Source organism: Vulpes vulpes, chromosome X (genome assembly GCF_048418805.1).
Source record: "Vulpes vulpes isolate BD-2025 chromosome X, VulVul3, whole genome shotgun sequence".
Lineage (NCBI taxonomy): Eukaryota > Metazoa > Chordata > Mammalia > Carnivora > Canidae > Vulpes > Vulpes vulpes.
This window is the reverse complement of record NC_132796.1, coordinates 80,146,125-80,165,449: the sequence shown is the minus strand read 5'-3', so window position 1 is coordinate 80,165,449 and position 19,325 is coordinate 80,146,125. Positions and strand designations below refer to the sequence as shown.

Sequence of the window (19,325 nt, the reverse complement as noted above, 5' to 3'; positions counted from 1 at the left end):
GTTTCTAAGGAGAGATGTCATTGAGGAAGGACAGCATGGTGCTTAAGAAAGTTTGCTTTCATGCCCCACAGATCTGGGTTCAAATCTAAATTGACCACATACTGGCTGTATGGCCCTGGGAAAGTTGTTGAAATTCCCTAAGTCTCAGTTTTCCTGTCTGTAAAATAAGGATAACAGTCCTACCTCTTAGAATTGTTACAAGGAATGAAGGGAATAATGTACCAAGCTCTCAGGGTTTAGAATTGGGTACGACGTGAGTGTTTAATGAGTATTAAGATGCTATCATTAGCACATCATTATTATCCTTCGAATAACTAGAGAATGTGCCATATCTAATGGCCATGCCATTTCTCTGACCGTCACACAACTCTCTCCCCCTGGAACAGCGAGAATTGTGTATGTTTCTTCCAGCATCCCTAGGAACTACCCTCCCAGTAGGCTTGAATGCATTCCAGAGCTTACAGAGCAGGGATATGGCTTATAGGATGTTGTGGGGTGTCACTCTGAATGGGGACTTGGGCAGTGGGGTACTCCAGAATGAAATGAAGCTGCAACCCTCCACCCTAAGGCAAGAGTGGCAACATTATGTCCTGGAGTAGTATTTTTTGCAAGTTGGTCTTTCACCGATCCATCCATTCATTCACCAGTTATGAGGCACCTAATATGTTCCATGCCATGTGCCAACCTTTAGGGATAGGAAGATGAAGAAGACGGGCTCCCTACAGTCCCAGACTCATAGTCTGCCAGGGTGGGGGGAGGCAGACACACCAATCAACAATTAGAAAGCAGTATGGTGGTATGACACCTGTGGTCTGTGCCACATTATCCTGGGAGGACAGGAGTGAGCTGAGGGATTGGGGAGGAGGCATAGGAACAAGGCCTATTTCTCCATAGAGGGGGCACAGAGCAGTCGTGAAGGTCAAATGGGACTTAACCAGGGCCCAGGCACCCAGAGCCAGCAGTTCACACAAAGGCAGATATGCAGACATGAGCTCCTGGGTGAAAGGCAATTCAGAAAACTATGGGTAAGAGTTGGGGTTGCAGTGGAGAATGTGGTAGGGTGGTAAGCAGGAGTAAGACTCAGACTTCAGCTGAGGGCTGGTCTGAGACCTTAGAAGCCATGCTGAGGGGCCTATGGGCTCCAGCCCATACCTGCAGGGTCATGAGCCCTGATGCCCCAAGTTTCAGGTAGGCAGTTGGCAGCAGGAGAATGGCCAGAGACTAAAAGTCATTAAGGATGCTGGAGACTGGCCAACTAGAAAGCCCATGCCTCATCTGAAGACGGCAACCACCACTCAGCTCCATTCAACCACTGCCCTGCCAGGATGGGTTCCCAGAGTTGCCAGTTTTTTTTTTTTTCTTCAGTTTTGCAAGAGGAGCCAGAAATATGAACTTTTGTGTGGAATTTCCTGATTTTTAAATGTTGGCAAATAATTCCAAGTGTTTTAAGAATGCTCAATGGACCCAACAAAACACGGCTTCATGGCTGGATTTCAGCCCGTGGATGGCCAGCTCTGAGATCTGCCATGGAGCCATGGAAAGCAGCAGGAAAGGTCCCGATGGCCAGCATGGGCAGGGTGGGAGGATTGGACAGAGACCATCGAGGCACAGGGATGGATAAGGAAGCTGCTGCAGGAACCCAAAGAAGGAAGGGGATGGGCGGCCCTCAAAGGTCATAGAGGTAGGACTGGAGAAAAGTGGAGGAAAATCTCGCCAGATGTGAGGGATATGGTGAGGACGGACAAATCTTGAGAATCTTCTGGCTCAGGCCTCACTGGGCTGATGGTGCCATTGATCATGATGGGAGAAGAGAAGGCAGATGGGGGCAGAAGGTAGGGAGATAATGAGGCCAATTTCAGACATGTTGAAATAGAGGTGTCTGCAGGGAATGTCCTGGGAAACACAAGGTTTCCCTTTTGAAGGGAATGTCCTTAAAACACAAGGTTTTGAAGGTGGTGGCTTGTGAGCATGGGCCCTGGAGTCTACAGACGCAGCTTTTCAAATTCTGGCTCTTGTCACTTATCTTGTCCAGACCTGGGACAAGCCTCTGTATCTCTGGGACTCAGTTTCACTCATCTATAAAATGGGGTGCTTCTGCCTACTTCACCAGGTTGTTGGGGAGATGAGCTGCCCTGATTTAAGTCACTTCGTAGTGTCGTATTGGGGAGTTAACAAGTGGCGATTCTTCTAATTATTATAATGAGTCACACACTCAATGGAGAAGATGGGGCTGAACATCCAGATGGAGGCGTCAGCAGCACCCGATGGCCACTAAAGTCACAGGGGCACATGTAGACTAGAAGAGGAAGGCCAGAGGCAGAAGACCAAGGAACACCATGGGGGTGAGAGTGGGGGGTGTGGAGGGGGAAAAGGAGTGAGGTGGGCGGGGGCTGAAGTCAGGTAGGTCTTCTGGGGGAGAAGCTCGGGCTTGCTGCAGGAACTAGAGCCAAGCTCGCAGCACCTTTGAGTCAGAAGGCCCTTGGAGAGTGTCAAACTCATTCCTCCAGTTTAGAGATGGAGACACCAAAGACCAGGAGATGGATCGTGCCACCACCAAAGTCAGAGCAGGGCACTGGGCTCTCAGATGCTGCCAGGCTGCCCACTGCTTAGTGCCCCTGTTGCCACTTGTCCAGACTGACACCACAGCATGTTGTACAGTCTCTTTCCTCGTCTGTCTCCCCATCTAGACCAGAGGGCCCCGGGGGAGGGGGACCTGGTCGGATTCATTGCTGTGTTTCTAGCATCTAGCATAGCACTTGGTTGGTGAAAACACCTCGAGTTACCCACTTAGACTGTGTGTGCGCCCCTTCCCATCTGCTGAATGAACGGGAGTTGGGCACCGTGTGGTTCCCTTGGCTGCTGGAGACGCTACAGGGAAGAGGGGCCCCGGAGGACCAACAGGTGCACAGGCTCCCACTCCTGCCTCTGGAGTCGGAGCCATCTTCCCCAGGTGTCCTTTCCTCCAGCGTCCGCGTGGCTCCCCCTGCTGGCATCTGGGCAGCAGTGACAGGTCCCGGGGGCCAGGGGGTGGCTGAGGGAAAGGGACAGGAGGGGGCAGCCAGGAGGTCCCCAGCCTAGAGGCAGCACAGCCACAGACCTGCGGAAAGCGGATGGCTGAGGCCACAGACCTCCAGGCAGCCCATCTCCTCACTGCACTACTCACCTGCCCTGCAGTCCCCACCTCCCACTATGGGGGAGAGGCACATGCAGACACTGCCTGGGGCTGCTGTTCTCACAGGTCCTTGCTCCAACCCCGACTCTGCTACCATCCGCTCTGGTTTTCCCAATCGGCCCCACGCCAGACTGTCAGTGCTATGAACAAGAGGCTGCATCTGAACCCCCCCTTCACTTCCAGCACCCTGTACATGGTAGGCATCCCAAAAATCATCAGTGTGTGAGCGAATCAATGGCACAGACCTTCTGGAAGATCATCAGACTATATAAAGCCCTTTGGCTTGGCAAAGGACTTTGAGGACTTCCATCGAATACCACAAGAACCCAACAGACCGCCCTTATTTGCACAAAGATATTTATACCTGGAACAACGTGGGACCCAGAAAGAAACCAAATGGGGGAGGTAAGGTGAACTCTGGCACCTCAATATTGTGTAACCACCATTCAAATGACAACCAAACTATGAGCCTGTGTAGAGAAGTCTCTGGCTAGTAAGGGCAAGTGTTGAAGGTAGAACACCAAACAACACGCCAGGGATGGAAAAACGGAGCCTAACAGCTTAAAATCAAGGGCTTGAGGGCAGACAGCCCCGGGTGTGAATCCCACCTCTGCTACTGCCTATGGGAGTAGCCAGGACAGATCGTGCTGCCCCCTAAGACCCTTTCTGAAGACTGGAGGTAACATCCATCTCTGGGGGCCCCGAGTGGGATGAGAGATACAGAAAAGTAAATAGAGCTGCTCGCCTGGCACACAGCAGGAGGCTGCTATTTTTATCATGGCAAAACCAAGCCATCCAAAATCTCCAAAAAGACTGGGAGAAGCCAGGGAATCTTGCAAAGAGGTGATCTTCCCTGTGAAGGGTAGGGCTGCGGGAGGCCTTGCCTGTGGTTTCCACTACCTTTTCACTCTTGTTAGTTCTTTTCATTGTAAAGATAATCAAAGATTTGATTTCTCTGAAAACTTATTAAAAAAAAATCCAGAAAGCAAGCAAGCATGCACCCTGAGAATAAATGATCCACTCTACATAGATATATGCAAATTGTATGCAAACTCACATCATTCCTTTTTTCCCATATACCTGAATGTGGCCCTTGGGATAATCTGAGTGAAAAAAACAGTTTTTTTTCTAAAGGAAAAGAGAAACTTAAGCACTTTTGGAAAAATTAAACACATAAAACTTTTTTTCCCGACTTTAAGAAAGAAATGTGACATTTTCTGCTAGCATTGTGTATCCCAGGAGGATAGAAGCATTTCATCTCTAAAGGTAGGGGGAACCAAGATAATAGCTTTCTCTGAAATCGATTTCTGCCAGAAGGAAGTGTCATGCGTGCTGGAAAAGAAGTCACCCACACCACCAGCAACAGCAGAGACAGATCCCCAGGAGGCCTCCCAAGGGCCCCTTCTCCCGTCCTATAATCCTACCCACAAAGGACTTACACCAAGGAGATGAGGCTGCACAGGGTGGCCTCCCATTCCCCACTCTCTGTCCTGCTCCCTCTGACTCATTCACTTCCACGAGCTATCCATTCAGAGTAAACACTGGGGACCAGACCCCATGCCTGGTGGTGGGGATAAGGAGGCAACAGTCCCGGCCCCTGACAATTGCCCAGCACTTAAAAGCAAATGATGATGGAGTGGGGGAGGGAGGGGCATGGTGCCCTGGTGGTTCAGTTGGTTATGTATCTGACCTTGGTTTCAGCTCAGGTCATGATCTTGGGGTCATGGGATAGAGCCCCGTGTCGGGCTCTGTGCTGAACATGGAGCCTGCTTCTCCCTCTCCTTTAGCTCCTCCTCCCCCACTCAGGCTCTCTCCCTCTCTCAGATAAATAAATAAAATCTTTAAATAAAATGAATTATGAGATGGTGTCATCAGGTTAGCACAGTAAGTAATGGGGACACAGCAGGGACAGCTGAGGTGGGTTTTGAAGAAGTACAAGAAGAAGCTGGGGTCAGAGCCAAGCAGGAGGGAGAGGGTACTCTGGGTGGCAAGGACAGCCCACCAACAGGTGTAGAGGTGTGACATGGCATGCTGTTTGCATGTCAGCTCAAGCAGGTCTGTGTTACTGGAACATAAAGTAGGAGGGGACATGTGTCAAGAGATGCAGCTGGAGAGACCAGCAAGTGGGGTCAGGTCAGGAGGAACCTCACTGGCCATGGCAGGGAACTTGGCCTTTATGATGCACGCGATGACATGCCACTGAGAGATTTTAAACAGGGGGCTGCTCAGCCTGCTCTGGACATGGAGATGAGAGGCTTGAAGGGGGGTAAGATCAAAGACCAGTTCAGACACAGCCACAGGTCCCAGATGACCTGGCAAGTGGCCAGACATGAGGGAGGCAGCTCCCAAGTTGCTGACTTCACTATCTGATTTAGGGGAGAGAAGAGTATAGTGTGGAGCACGCTGATGCTAAAGGCCTATGGGACATCCAAGTGGAGAGCTCAGGCGAGAAATGGCCTGCACATAGAGCTTTGGGTGTAGAGATTAACAAGAAGAGTCCACGGAATGAGATTAAAGCAGTGATCGTTGCCTGAAGAAAGAAACTCACCCCCACCACCACCCACAAAAAGGATCAAAGACAAGATGAGCCTGCTAGTCACACATGACAACTTACGTATAAAGGAGTTCAAATGAGATACATTTAGTGATCTGGTTCCTCGGCCTGCACCAGCCACATTTCCAAGTGCTCTATAACCACATGTGGCTAGTGGCTACCATACAGGGCAGTGCAGGCATAGAACATTCCCACCATCACAGAAAACTCCACTGGGAGCACACTTTTCTATAGAGGGAAAGACCAATACTACTCCTGGCTTCGGCAACATGTTGGTCATGTTCTCTCGGCTCTAACAATTTCAGGAGAAGTACTGATGCAGGAGAGCTAGGTGCTAAACTCGGAAGAAAAGTTTTTTCAGCTGTCTAAGGCAAGGAAAGGAATTCCAGGAAAGGGGAATAGGATCTGCAAAGTCACAAAGAAATCATTATCCAAATTCCCAATACTTCCATCACTCCTGAATGTTACCTTCACCCTTTTGCTCTTACTCACCCTACCTCTCAGCCCACAAGGAGCCTGCTTCCCCTCTAGCCTTCCAAAGCAGTCTCACTGGTTTTTCTCCTTTGGCCCCTCCAAGCAGAGTTAGTGACTTCTTTCTTTGCATTGCAATTGCCAGACTACTGACCCTCCTTTCTCCCTAAAACCCTACCACCACCATCCCATACCACCCACTACTCTTCCCTTGTGTGGTTGTCTACAGACATGGGGTCAGGGCCCTCAACATCCCTTGAGGATGTTAGTACCTGGCATGCCACCACTCTCTCCCAGACCATCCTTGTCCTATTTCTTGATAATTTCAACATATTCCTAGATGAACCTTCCAGGATCCCTGCCTCTGTTCAATGGCTCCTCCTCCTCAGTGATCTTGCCCTCTAGGGCACCTCAGCCACTGACCCTCCCATGGTCAGGCCTGAGATCTCAGTATTGTGAATATCTGCAATCCCCCATATGTCAAACATTCTCTCTTTCCAGCTTACACTCACACCCTGACCCTGACACTTTGACCCCACCGGAATCTGTGATCCGGAGGTCCCACCATCTTTATGCTATCCCTCATGGCTGCCACTTCCCTCCTTCAATTCCAGGGCCTGCCCTTCTAAGTATCCCTGGCATACACCTTTGACTCCACAGTGCCTCTCATGATTGGTGCCTCTCATGATTGTACTCTTCTTGGGGAACAACAACAACAACAACCCAGCCCTGGTTAAATTTCAATCTGCTCGTCTTCCTTGCTTGCACCCACACAGCTGAACATGTCTGGAGAAAAACAACAGTGCTGACAGTTCTCACTTCAAATTCGTGATCACAGACCTCAAGTGCATCCTTCATGTTGCCAGGCAATCACACTACATTTCCTCTTGTCCGTTCACTCTCTCAGGCAACGATTAATATTTTCCCTCTCTTCTCAAACCTCCAATACATCTATCCCAACCTCACTCTCAGAGGATAAATTTGCCTCCTGCTACACTGAGAAAAAAGAGATCAGGCAAAATTTTCGATGTTCTCATGATTGCCTGTATGGATCTTTTTTTTTTTTTTAATTTTTATTTATTTATGATAGTCACACACAGAGAGAGAGAGAGAGAGAGAGAGAGAGGCAGAGACACAGGCAGAGGGAGAAGCAGGCTCCATGCACCGGGAGCCTGACGTGGGATTCGATCCCGGGTCTCCAGGATCGCGCCCTGGGCCAAAAGCAGGCGCCAAACCACTGCGCCACCCAGGGATCCCTGCCTGTATGGATCTAACAGTAACTGGCTGCTGTGCTCTGCCTTCACCACCCCCTCCCCCACCCACTACAAGGGATGAACTGCCCTGGAGCTCAGCCAAGGCCAGCCTTCCCATTTATATGCAGATCCCAACCCCTTTCACCTACTGCAAACACCTGACTTCATATCCCTTCAAAATGCTCTGCAAGATTTATTTATGCTTAAATCATCCAATATGGTAGCTACTGGTCACGTGGCTACTGAGGCCTCTAGAGGTGGCTAGTTTGAATTGACAAGAGCTATTTGTGTAAAACACTGCAATTCAAGGGATCTAAAATGTCCTGGTGATCATTTTAGACTGGTTACATTGGAACTATAATATTTTGGATATACTGGATTAAATAAGATAGAAGATACTGTATTAAAGTTAATTTCACCAGTTTCTTTTACCTTTTATGAGTGTGGCTACTAGAAAGTTAGAAATGATATAAACAGCTCACAAATTTTTTTTGACAATACTTGTCCATACTCCCTGGCCACAATTCCTCTCTTCCCATTCTCTCTTAACCTGCTCTAAAATTCAGCCTCCATTCCTACCCTACCCTATTCTCACCCTACTCACTCCACCAAAAACAGTTCCCTGCAAGGTTACAAATTACCTTTCCACTGCTGAGTCCAATGGTCAATTCTCAGGCTTCATCCTAGGTGTACCTTTTCCTTCTGGAAACGTTTTTCACCCAACTTCTGGATACTGCTCTTTGTTCTCCTGTTCCTCAGCCTACTTCTTCTCCATCTCCTCTAGCACCTCCTCCCCCTCTCCCTGACCTCCAAAACTGATGAAAGGTCAGAGATGCAGAACTCAGAGATTTTCTCTTCTCTCTATACTTTCATTCCCCAGGCAGTTTCGACCAATCTCATGGCTTTATTGGGATCTATGTCTCGATGACTCCAACATGCATATCTCAGCCTCCATCTCCAGGCTCACACAGCTCATAGCCTGCTCAATATCTGCACTGGAATACCCAAATGGGCGTTTCACTTTCTTTTTTTAAGATTTTATTTATTTATTTGAGAGAGAGATCACAAGTAGGGGTAAGGGGTGGAGGGAGAGGCAGACTCTCTGCTGAGCAGGGAGCCTGATGTAGGGCTCGATTCCCAGGACCCTGGGATCATGACCTGAGCTGAAGGCAAACATATAACTGACTGAGCCACCCAGGCACCTGATATCTCACTTTCATAAATCCAGCTTCTGACCTTGGCTCCTATGGTAGATCATTACAGATTGATCTCAAGCGAGTAGATCACTGGCTCCCAGTGAGTCACAGCCTCCTAGTATCCACATCTCTCCCACCCTGATTGGGCCACATGGCCCACCTGGCTCAGCCATGCATCTTGTTTTGACCAACAGGATATCATCAAAATAGATGCCATCAGAGGCTTGATAAGCATCTGTGCACTGGAGCATGCCCTCTTGGAATGCTGCCCTGAGACCCTTCATGCCATGAAAGGCCATGCAGATAGAGAGGCCCAGCCATCTCAACTGCTCCAGGTGAACCCAGGCAAGACCAGTAGAATAATACCTTAGTCAGCTTGGGCTACCATAACAAAATACCATAACTGGGTGGCTTAAACAACAGACATTTATTTTTTCACAGTTCTGAAAGCTGTAAAGTCTAAGATCAAAAGGCACTGGCAGACTGGTATCTGGGGACAGCCCACTTCCTTTTTCACAGACAGCCACTTTTTTGTTGTATCCTCACAAGGAAGGATGGGCTAGGGAGCTCTCTGGCCTCTTCTTCTTAGAGCACCAATGCCATGCCTGAGGACCCCACCATCATGATCTAACTGAACGCTAACTACCTCACAAAGGCTCTACCTCCAAACATAATCATAATAGGAGTTAGGATTTCAACATATGAACTTAGACCTTATGAGGGCAGGGCACAAACATTCAGTCCATAACAAAGGAAGACTTAGTCTACCCATACACTTGTGAAAAACAGTAAGTCATTCGGTTTTGGGGAGTACCTCTTAATCCCTTTCACCAATTTTGCCCATTGCTCCAAGTCCTCTCCTCCCTGGCAACCAGTTTGTTCTCTGTATTTATGAGTCTGTTTCTGCTTGTTCATCTGTTTTGTTTTTTAGACTCTACATATAAACAGAATCAAAGGGTATTTGTCTTTTTTTTTTTTTTACTTACTTCACCTAGCAAAATACCCTCTAGGTCCATCTGTGTTGTCACAAATGGCAAGGTCTCCTTTTTATGGCTGAGTAATATTCCATCGTGTGCATGCATGCATGTGTATCATGTCTTCTTTATCCATTCATCTGCACTGATTGACACTCGGCTTGCTTCCACACCTTAGCACCAGTCTGCATTCCCACCAATAGTCCCCAAGGCTTCCGTTTTCTCCACATCCTCGCCCAACACTTGCTGTTTCTTGTCTTTTTGATACTAACCATTCTGATAGGTGTGAGGTGATATGGCACTATGGTTGGAATTTGCATTTCCCTGATGATGAGTGCTATTTGAGCACCTTTTCATGTGTCTGTTGGACATCTGGATGTCTTCTTGGGAAAAACATCTATTTGGGTCTTCTGCCCATTTTTAATTGGATTACTTGGTCTTTTGGTGTTTGGCTGTGTAAGCTCTTTATACATTTTGGAAACTGACCCTTTATCAGATACATCATTTGCAGATATTTCCTCCCATTCAGTAGTCTGCCTTTTTGTCTTGTTGATGGTTGCCTTCAGGGTGCAGGAACTCTGTAGTTTGGTATAGTCCAGTAATGCCATTGCTTTAAGCCACTACGTTTTGGGATGTTTGTTACTTCTACCCCCTACCCACTCACCCCCCAAATAAAAGCAATAAACAAGTACAAATCCCTCCTCCTAGTCTTCCTGATCTCAGTTAGTGGTCTTCCATCTAAGTCACTCAGATCATAAACCTTCAAGAGTCATCCTTGACCCCTCCTTCTCTCACACCCTACATCTGATCCATCAGCAAATCCGGTTGGCTGTACCTTCAGCATGTATCCAGAATCCGACAATTCTTCTCTGGCTCTCCTGTCAGTACCCCAACCACTAGCATCTCCTGCCTCAGTTATTACAGACATCACTTACAGATTTCCCTGCTTCTGTCCCTGTCCCCTGTGGTCTAATTTCAGCATAGCAACTGGGTGGCCCCTTTAAAAATTCATTTGGATCATGCGAGTCCACAGCTCAAAGCCCTCCAATGACTTCCCATCTCCCTAAGAATAAAATGCCAAGTCCTTACTACGGTCTGTGAGGCCTTATATAATCTTCCCCCTCAGCTATAGCATCTCTCTGACCTCATCTCCTACAACTTATCCCCTTCCTTCCCATGGCTCTAGACACACTGACCTACTTGCTGTTCCTGGAATATTCTAGAAATGGTCCTGTGTCTAGGACCTGTATACTTGTTTGCTCTTCTTGGCATATTCCTCCTCCAGGTATCCAATGGCTCAGCCTCCTGCCTACAAACCTTTGCTCAGATGTCACATTCTCAGTGAGATCTTGCCTTCAAATGAGGCTCTGCAGCCTCTCCAACCATTCAGCATCCCTGTACCCCTGATTCTGCTTTACCTCTTCCTCTATGGCACTTAACATTATCTAACTTACTGTACACTTCACTTATTTCTTTACTGTTTCCTTCCACACGAATGTCAACTCCATGAAAGCAAGGATATGTATCTATTTTGCTCACTGCTTTATACTCAGCAAGTGCCTGACACAAAGTAGGGGTTTGATACATATCTATAGAAGGAATGAAATGAGCAGCCCAGTATGTTAGAGAACTTTCTACAGTTCAGTATCATTTGACTATCATGTAGGAGAGAGGGATAAACAAGAGATGGAAGCCAGCTCATGATGAGTGCTGTTTGCCACATTAGGTATTTTGGACTTCACAAATCACCTTGAGATCTCAGTAAAAAGTAGGTTCCAGTGCAGTACGTCTGGGGGTGGGGACATAGAGTCTGCATTTCTAACTGGCTCCCAGGTGCTGCTGGCCCACAGACCATATTTTGAAGCAAGGGATAGAGCTCGCAGTCTGGCTATGGACAGAAGTAGAGCGAAGCTAGAGGCAGGGACACCAGTGTTGAGGCTGTTGTGGAAGAACAAGTCAGGGATGATCCAATCTGAACTAAAGCAGGAGGGATGGGAATGAATTTGAGACATGATCAGGAGATTGAATTGACAGCAGTTGGTCACCAATGGGATATGGAAGAGAAGGGGCATGAAGGGCCAATGATTATCTGCAGATTTTTGGCCAGGGTAATAAGTGGATGGTGGTACCACTTGATGGGATGGGGAACATGAAAGCAGGTCTGGGTTTGGGAACAGGGAAGAAAATGATTAGTTTAGTTCCCAATAATGATGCCATCCTACCTTTGTGCCCTCTACATAAGACATCTCCATTTTGAGCTTCAGCAAGCCTTTGCCACCCAGAAGATAAGGCCCTAAGATCATCCTAAAATGACCACAGATGTGTGATTTCCCATTCTTGCCACTGAGCACAGGCTCAAGTCAGGCTTCCCTTCATCTAGGCATTTGACCAAATGAACTGTACCTTCTAATCTGTTGAAATGTATAAGAGACTATCCTGGGGTATATGCCCATGTGGAAGGTCCATCTGGTTGACCTCCTAACCCGATGGGCTAGAAAGCCCACTCAGGCCAGGCTTTACCTTCAAAGTGCCTAAGTGGGGGATCCCTGGATGGCTCAGCAGTTTAGTGCCTGCGTTTGGCCCAGGGCGTGGTCCTGGAGTCCCAGGATCAAGTCCCACATCGGGTTCCCTGCATGAAGCCTGCTTCTCCCACTGCCTGTGTCTCTGCCTCTCTCTCTCTCTCTCTCTCTCTCTCTCTCTGTCTCTGCCTCTGTGTGTGTGTGTCTCTCATGAATAAATAAAGATAAAATCTTTAAAAAAAAGTGCCGGTGTTTGGCGCCCCGCACGTGGACCCTGGCACGGTGTGCCCATGGCAGCTGGAGGTAGCGATCCGCGGGCGGGCGACGTCGAGGAGGATGCCTCACAGCTTATCTTTCCCAAAGAGTTTGAAACAGCGGAGACATTACTAAATTCAGAAGTTCATATGCTTCTGGAGCATCGAAAGCAACAGAATGAGGGTGCAGAAGATGAACAGAAACTTTCTGAGGTCTTCATGAAAACTTTAAATTATACAGCCCGTTTCAAAAACAGAGAGACCATTGCCAGTGTCCGTAGCTTGTTGCTCTAGAAGAAACTTCATAAGTTTGAGTTGGCCTGTTTGGCCAGCCTTTGCCCAGAGACTGCTGAGGAGTCAAAGGCACTGATACCAAGCCTGGACGGGCGGTTTGAAGATGAGGAGCTACAGCAGATTCTTGATGATATCCAGACCAAGCGCAGCTTTCAATATTAGTCTCCAAATATCGCTCCACTGCTGAGGGAACTGTGTCCCAAGCCCATCACCACTGACCAGGAGTCTGGAGCTGACTTACACGGAAATACTATTGCAGAAGACAGTTGGGCTTCCTTTGGCTAGAACAACTCAGCTTGGTCTCAGTTTAGGTTGCTATTTTAGACTTAACTCCTAGGTAACCTGGCCTTCCCTCTGGGAGGGGGAGGGGTGAGGTGGGGTGATGCGCACATAAGCTACACTAGTGACTACCTTCTACCACAGTTTTGGCACCTATGTTATTTTTAAATTGTTTTTGTTTAAAAAAATAAAAATAAAAAGTAAAAAAGTGCCTAAGTGGGGGCTGACTAGCTAAGGTAACTTGAAGACCCACCTTCACCTCTGAGAATACCAGCCAGCCCTCTGCCAACAGCACAGAGTGGGGGCCCTAAGCTGGCAAAGAAGCCACCAGGTAGGCCTGGCCTAGCAGATTCAGCACTGGAGTCCTGAGAGCCAGATCCCAGCTTCCACCCTCATCCATATAGGTGGATCAAAACCCCTCTCAGCAGCACTGTCCAGCCTGCAGGGAAATTTCAGGCCCTCTCTACCTTGAAGGAGCATTGTAGGAATAGAAAAGTCAAAGGAATATGGCAATACTCTACAGAAAAGCAGTTTTTAAACATAACACGCCATGGTGCCTCGCACAACCTATGCAGTTAGTTGTCAGCCAGGTCTCTGGTGAGCTTTCAGGAAGTGGGGGATAACTCTTAGATCATTTGAGCCAAGGAGGCCTAACCTTCAGCCTCTATCAGAATTCCTTAGGGGAGTGGTGTTCAGATTTCAGCTGGCATCAGAACCCCTGGGAGGCCTTGTTACAAGGGAGCTTCCTGGGCCCCACCACAGAGTTTCTGATTCAGTAGGTCTAGGGTGGGACCTAGAGTCAGTAGCCTGAGAATTTGTAATTCTAACAAGTTCCCCAGCTAGGCAGCGGTTTCTGCTGCTGGTCCTGGGACCACCCTTTAAGAACCGCTGTCCTCAAGAATTTGTAGAAAATGCAGATTCCTGGGTCCCACCCCAGCAACCTGAATCCAGGACAGAGGCCCCAATCTGGTCCCGTGTGAGAAACACTGCTTTCTGGAAGCGGCTACAATTACAGAGGGAAGTACTTGACTTAATCATCTGCTCCTACAAAGCACTCCTGAGCTCCAATTCCTTCCTCTTCTGTGGGGAAAATCCCACAGCCATCAGACATTCTCCAATCCACCCCCCTGCACAAACCTCAGCCCCTGGCCAATTTTTCAAATTCCCCAGCTCTTCCCTCACCCCATGAACCCTGCAGGAGCCTTTGGAATCTGCCGGAGCCCCTGAGCCTTTCCCTCTGCCATCACCTGGCCAACAAAGTGGAAGTGGGAAGCCAGAGAAAGAGAACTTTCCTGGCATCCTAAGGCCAGTTAGACAAGAGGGAGGATGAGCTAATGGGAAGGGGGGGTGATTGAGGAGAAACAGGCAGAATGAGGTCGGTATGACCTTGGGGCCAGTTTGCAAGTCACTGGCCATAGTACTCTTGCTTTAACTATTGAAGAAATTAGCACACCGGCTGTATCCCAGCCCTCATCCTCCAGGGGGTAAGCTTAAAGCTTTTATACCCCAGTTTCCTGAAATGTCCCCATAGGGCATCTGATTTGCCTGTACTTCAAAATAACTTTCTTACCCTGTGTCAAGCCTAGGCATCCCCAGCTCCCCAATTCTGAAACAAGAGCTCCCTCTAGTGAAGTACGAAGGGTTTTCCAAGTAGCCAGGGCTTCTTCACCCTCCTGGAGCCAGGCAGAGATCTCCCTGGCAGCGTGGGGCACCAGTGAACCTCTCCAGAGAACAGTGTTTGGGATGCATAAAAGGCAAAAGTGTTACAAAAGAAGCCAGTAATAATAAAATGGAGTTACCAAGGAGCACCTGGGTGGCTCAGTCGGTTAGGCATCTGCCTTCAGCTCAGGTCATGATTCTGGGGTCCTGGGATCCAGTTCTGCAACGGGCTCATTGCTCAGCAGGGAGTCTACTTCTCCCTGAGCCCCTCACCTCCCTCTCATATTCTTTCTCTTCTCCCTCTCTCAAATAAATAAAATTTTAAAAACCCAGAGTTATCAAGATAGGATAAACAGATCTGTAATTATAGTACTTGGGTTTCTTTACTAATACATTTAATGAGATCTAGCAGCGAGTCTAACCACTACCATGATTTCAAGGCAGTGATGAGCATACACAATGTTCTGAGCTATCTGCCACCACTGTAATGTGACAGGAAGCCATCTGTGATGGCTACTGAAAATGAAGTCACAGGTATGGCTAATGCCACTGTTGCCTGTTGCCTATCTTCATGTGCTACATTTCTGGCTGAGGTTGGGGGGAAAACAAGATTTTTTCCCCACCCAATTTAATGGATCCCGTAATTCCTTATTTGTGGACCCCATGTTAAAGACCCCTGCCTAAATAAAACCACCACACCCACCTAACCAAACCAACCCACAGGGATGAAGAAAAGGAGAGGGAGTTCCCAGAGCCAAGAGTTGGGTCATCAACCTGCAGGTCTAAGACCGGTGTGGGTGTGCTCTTCCGCCCATCCTGCAGCTGACTTCCCTCCAAATCATCCCACTGGAACCTCTGGAAACCTGGTCCCACAATCGGCAAGTTCTTCTATACCTGCCACCTCCACACAGAATGCCCCTGGTACTTCTCCAACCTACAGAGACCTGTCTCTCCCCTAGGACACTGCTTCTCCCTCTGGCTGCTCTGAGCAGAAGCTCTTCCTCCTCCTCCTCCTCCTCCTCCTCCTCCTCCTCCTCCTCCTGTGCTCCCTGAAAGCTTGTGTGGGAAGGGAGGGGGGGTATTGAAGATTACCCCTCTCATTGTTTCTGGATGCTTACTCTTCTTTCCTTCTTTCAAGCTTCACTGAGCTTACAGTCTCCCTCTTTACATCAGGCTTTTTCCTGCCCAGCACTGCTCTGGGGTGGTTTCCACATCTGTGCCAGGGGCCCACTTCTAATATCCTGACCTCATGGCCTCTTGAATGTTCTCAACTCCACACATCTGCACCTCTATGCCACCTTCCTACACACAACTGGCTTCAGGGAGCACCCCCAGCCACCCAGCCTCATTTATGTTCATCTGACCACAGCCTCCCATGGTGTCAGATGCCACATCCTCATTCTACTGTGCGCACACGCATGCACCACCTGGTGACCTCTGATCCCTTGATTCCCACCCCCACGGACCTCCTCCTTGCTCTTCCTTCCACACCACCTTGGAACCCATGACCAATCCCTTGAATTTGCCCCCTCACATCCCAGGTGGGCAGAGGGCACTCTTTATCCCTGTTGCCCCATACTTCTCCCTACCCCCGTTCTCACTAGCTCATCACCAAGGGTAGCCTGCTAAGAGTGATAACCTAAGAAAGAGCTCAGACCACATTTTAGGAGATTGGTAGGCAGAGTCATGGTACCTTAGCAGACAGAAAGCATATGAGTACAAATTTATAAGGTGTGAATTACATGATGGGTACTACTCTAAGTGCTTTGCATACATGAACACACTTACTGCTTATCCACACCCTTTGAGGAAGTACTACTACTCTTATTTTATAGATGGAGAAACAGAAGCAGAGAGAAGTTAAGGGACTCAGCCAAGGTCACACAGCTAATTAAGTGACAGAACTAGGTTTTGAAACCAGATTGGTCCCACTTCGTAATTGGCAGCATGCACTTTTCATTGTGCACATCTCAGAACTGTTTCATCGGCAGGTAGCCAGGCCTGTTCAAACTTCTTCTCAAGCTTCTCTGTTCCTTTGACTAGGTGGGAAAGAAGTTCAGGCCCAGTCTACAAATCTGACCACTTCAGATGGTTAGGTTAGGGTCTGGAGCAGAAAGCTCACTTAGGTGTCAAGACCAAGCTTCAGGTTTTACCCCAGGTAGCGAACGTAGCCCTGCCTATGCTGGAGGTGCTGGGTGTCTGAGAGGCTAATCACAAAGTAAGCACTCTATTTCCCATTCTGTTACTGCTCCTTGGGTGATCTGCCCTTGGTTGGAAACCCGAAAGGAGGAAAGTGGGTGGCAGGGTTACCAAAGCTCTGTCCCAAACCCCAAACATCCCTTACTTTCTGGATCTTCCACACCATTGACCCTATTACTTACAAAGCCCCAATCTTAGATGGATACCTCAAGCCCGAGGTCCTGTGCCTCCATGCAGGCTGCTGAGTCCTCCTGGCAAAAATGGAGCAACTGTACAGACCAGTGTGGGGAAAGATGGGGGGAATCTGCTTCAGGGGGCCCCCCGCTGCACTAGCCACCAAACTTATAGAGCTACACTGTCAGATATGGTAGCTATAGCTGCTCAAGATACACAGCCTTTTCCATTTCTTTTTTTTTTTTAATTTTTATTTATTTATGGTAGTCACAGAGAGAGAGAGAGAGAGAGAGAGAGAGAGAGAGAGAGAGGCAGAGACATAGGCAGAGGGAGAAGCAGGCTCCATGCACCGGGAGCCCGACGTGGGATTCGATCCCGGGTCTCCAGGATAGCGCCCTGGCCCAAAGGCAGGCGCCAAACCGCTGCGCCACCCAGGGATCCCAGCCTTTTCCATTTCAATGTAAATCCATTAAGCTGAAATCAAACGGAAAACTTCCTCGGTCCTACTTCCTGGGTTGCACTAGCCATGTGTCCTCTACTCAGGGGCCACACAGAGCAGCGGTTACCATACCGAGCAGAGCTGATATAGACCATCTCCATGGTCACCGAGAATTCTATCGGGCAGTGCGCCAACAGTCTAGACTTGTCTCCTTCTCCCACCTCCCTCAACACTCACGCCTCTTGCCGGTGCCCATCTCCATTCACTGCAAAGCCCATTCCTTCTCAGCAGGGGTCTGGCACCTATGAGTCCTCCACTCCCTTGGCTCCCTAGTACCTGCCATGTTCCCTCTCACTACTGGCCTTCATTGTAGCACCTGAATGTGCCCAGCTTTGGGCAGAGAGTAAATGAGAGGAGGGGGAAAGTACAGACAGGAAGAAGTGGAAGGGGGAGGAATCTCTCCCTTAGCTCTGTAACTCTTCACCCCTCTTTCCTTAACAGCCTTCTCTTTCTCTCCCATCCCCATGTTGCCAAAGGCCTTACTTTGCCAGAACTCTGAAACAACGTGATGCTCCTGATCACTATGACTTGATGAACCTTTCTCCTGCCTTAGCTTCCAGGGCAACCAGCCACTCCTTCTACCACTCTGATGGTTCCTGTAATCTCCTTGTGCTCCTCCTCTTTTATCCACTAGTCACAGGCTGATGTTCCCCAAGGCCTTTTCTCCAAGTTCTGTTTCTTCCGCACAGACAACGTTACCCTGGACGATCTCGGCCACTCCCATGTCTGGATGTACCACCTCTATAGCAATGACACTGAAGTCAGCCTCCAGCCCAGACTCTCCTGAACAGCTCCAGAATATTCCATCTGACTGCCTCCTGGACATCTCAGCCTGATAGCCTAGAAGTGTCTCAAACTCAAGCGTAAAAACAAAAACAGAAACAACCTTCCTAAAACATGTTCCTTCCCTCTGTGGCCCTTCTCCATTAGTGCAACCTGTCTCTCCCAGCCACCTGGGTGGAAATCCTGGGGCCTCGTACTCTGTCCTCTCCCTACTCCCATAGCATCTTAATTATAATGAATACTGTCAATTTAACTATTTAGGGTTCTTAATTTAAATTAAAATAACAATCATCTTAATTGTAGATCCTCATTTCCTGAAAAATGAAAAAATGAGACTACTGTCACCTAGTGGCGAACTGATAAACCCTCAGGTGAAGCCCTTGGCAACACTCAAGGCATATATAGAAAGTGTAAAGAGAATGTTCAAGAGAGTGCTTTAGGCTGCCTAGGGAAGTCAGAGACAGCCCTGGAGTGGGGGCAGCATCTCTGAGCTAATGCTAAAGGAGGACGTGGAGTTTTCCAGGCTCCAGGCAGACAAGCTGTCATGTGTGTGGACACGGTGTTGGGGGCAGGTGGGCCAAATGTGTCAGGAGATTTGTTCACTTAGAAGGTAAAGTAATGGGAATTGAAATCTCAATGATTGGAAATGAGGTCAAAGAGCAGATGAGGATGGAACTGTAAAGATTTTGAATACCATGTAAAAGGAGTATGGTCTGCCTCCCAGACAGGATTTTTAAGCAGGGGAGCCAAATCTGATCGGATTTGTTCTTTCCTAGGTCATTCTGGAGCCTGGATGGAGGACAGACTGTGAGGAGATGCAGGGGGCAATCAGGGCAGGGACATGAGGGAAAAAATGAAGTAGTCCTGGCAACAGAGGCTGAGAGCCTGGATTTGGGTGTGGGGGTGTGGAAACAGATAAGAAGGGCTGAAATTGCAAGCATTTTGAGAATCTGGATCACTGGAAAACTTCTGAACTGACTGGCATAGGGGATGAGGCAGAGGAAGGGATCTAGAAAGCTGCTGGCTAGGTTTTTGGCTTTGGCTG

The 19,325-nt window shown here is 48.5% G+C and overlaps 1 protein-coding gene and 1 pseudogene across 13 annotated transcripts in view; one reads left to right on the top strand and one right to left on the bottom strand.

Annotated features, from left to right (window-relative positions):
* The window catches only part of TMEM164 (transmembrane protein 164), a 170,754-nt gene that overhangs the window by 6,974 nt on the left and 144,455 nt on the right, over window positions 1-19,325 (bottom strand). The gene's annotated exons all lie outside the window — the stretch shown is intronic.
* LOC112932006 (DNA-directed RNA polymerase II subunit RPB4 pseudogene) lies at window positions 12,430-12,927 on the top strand (annotated as a pseudogene).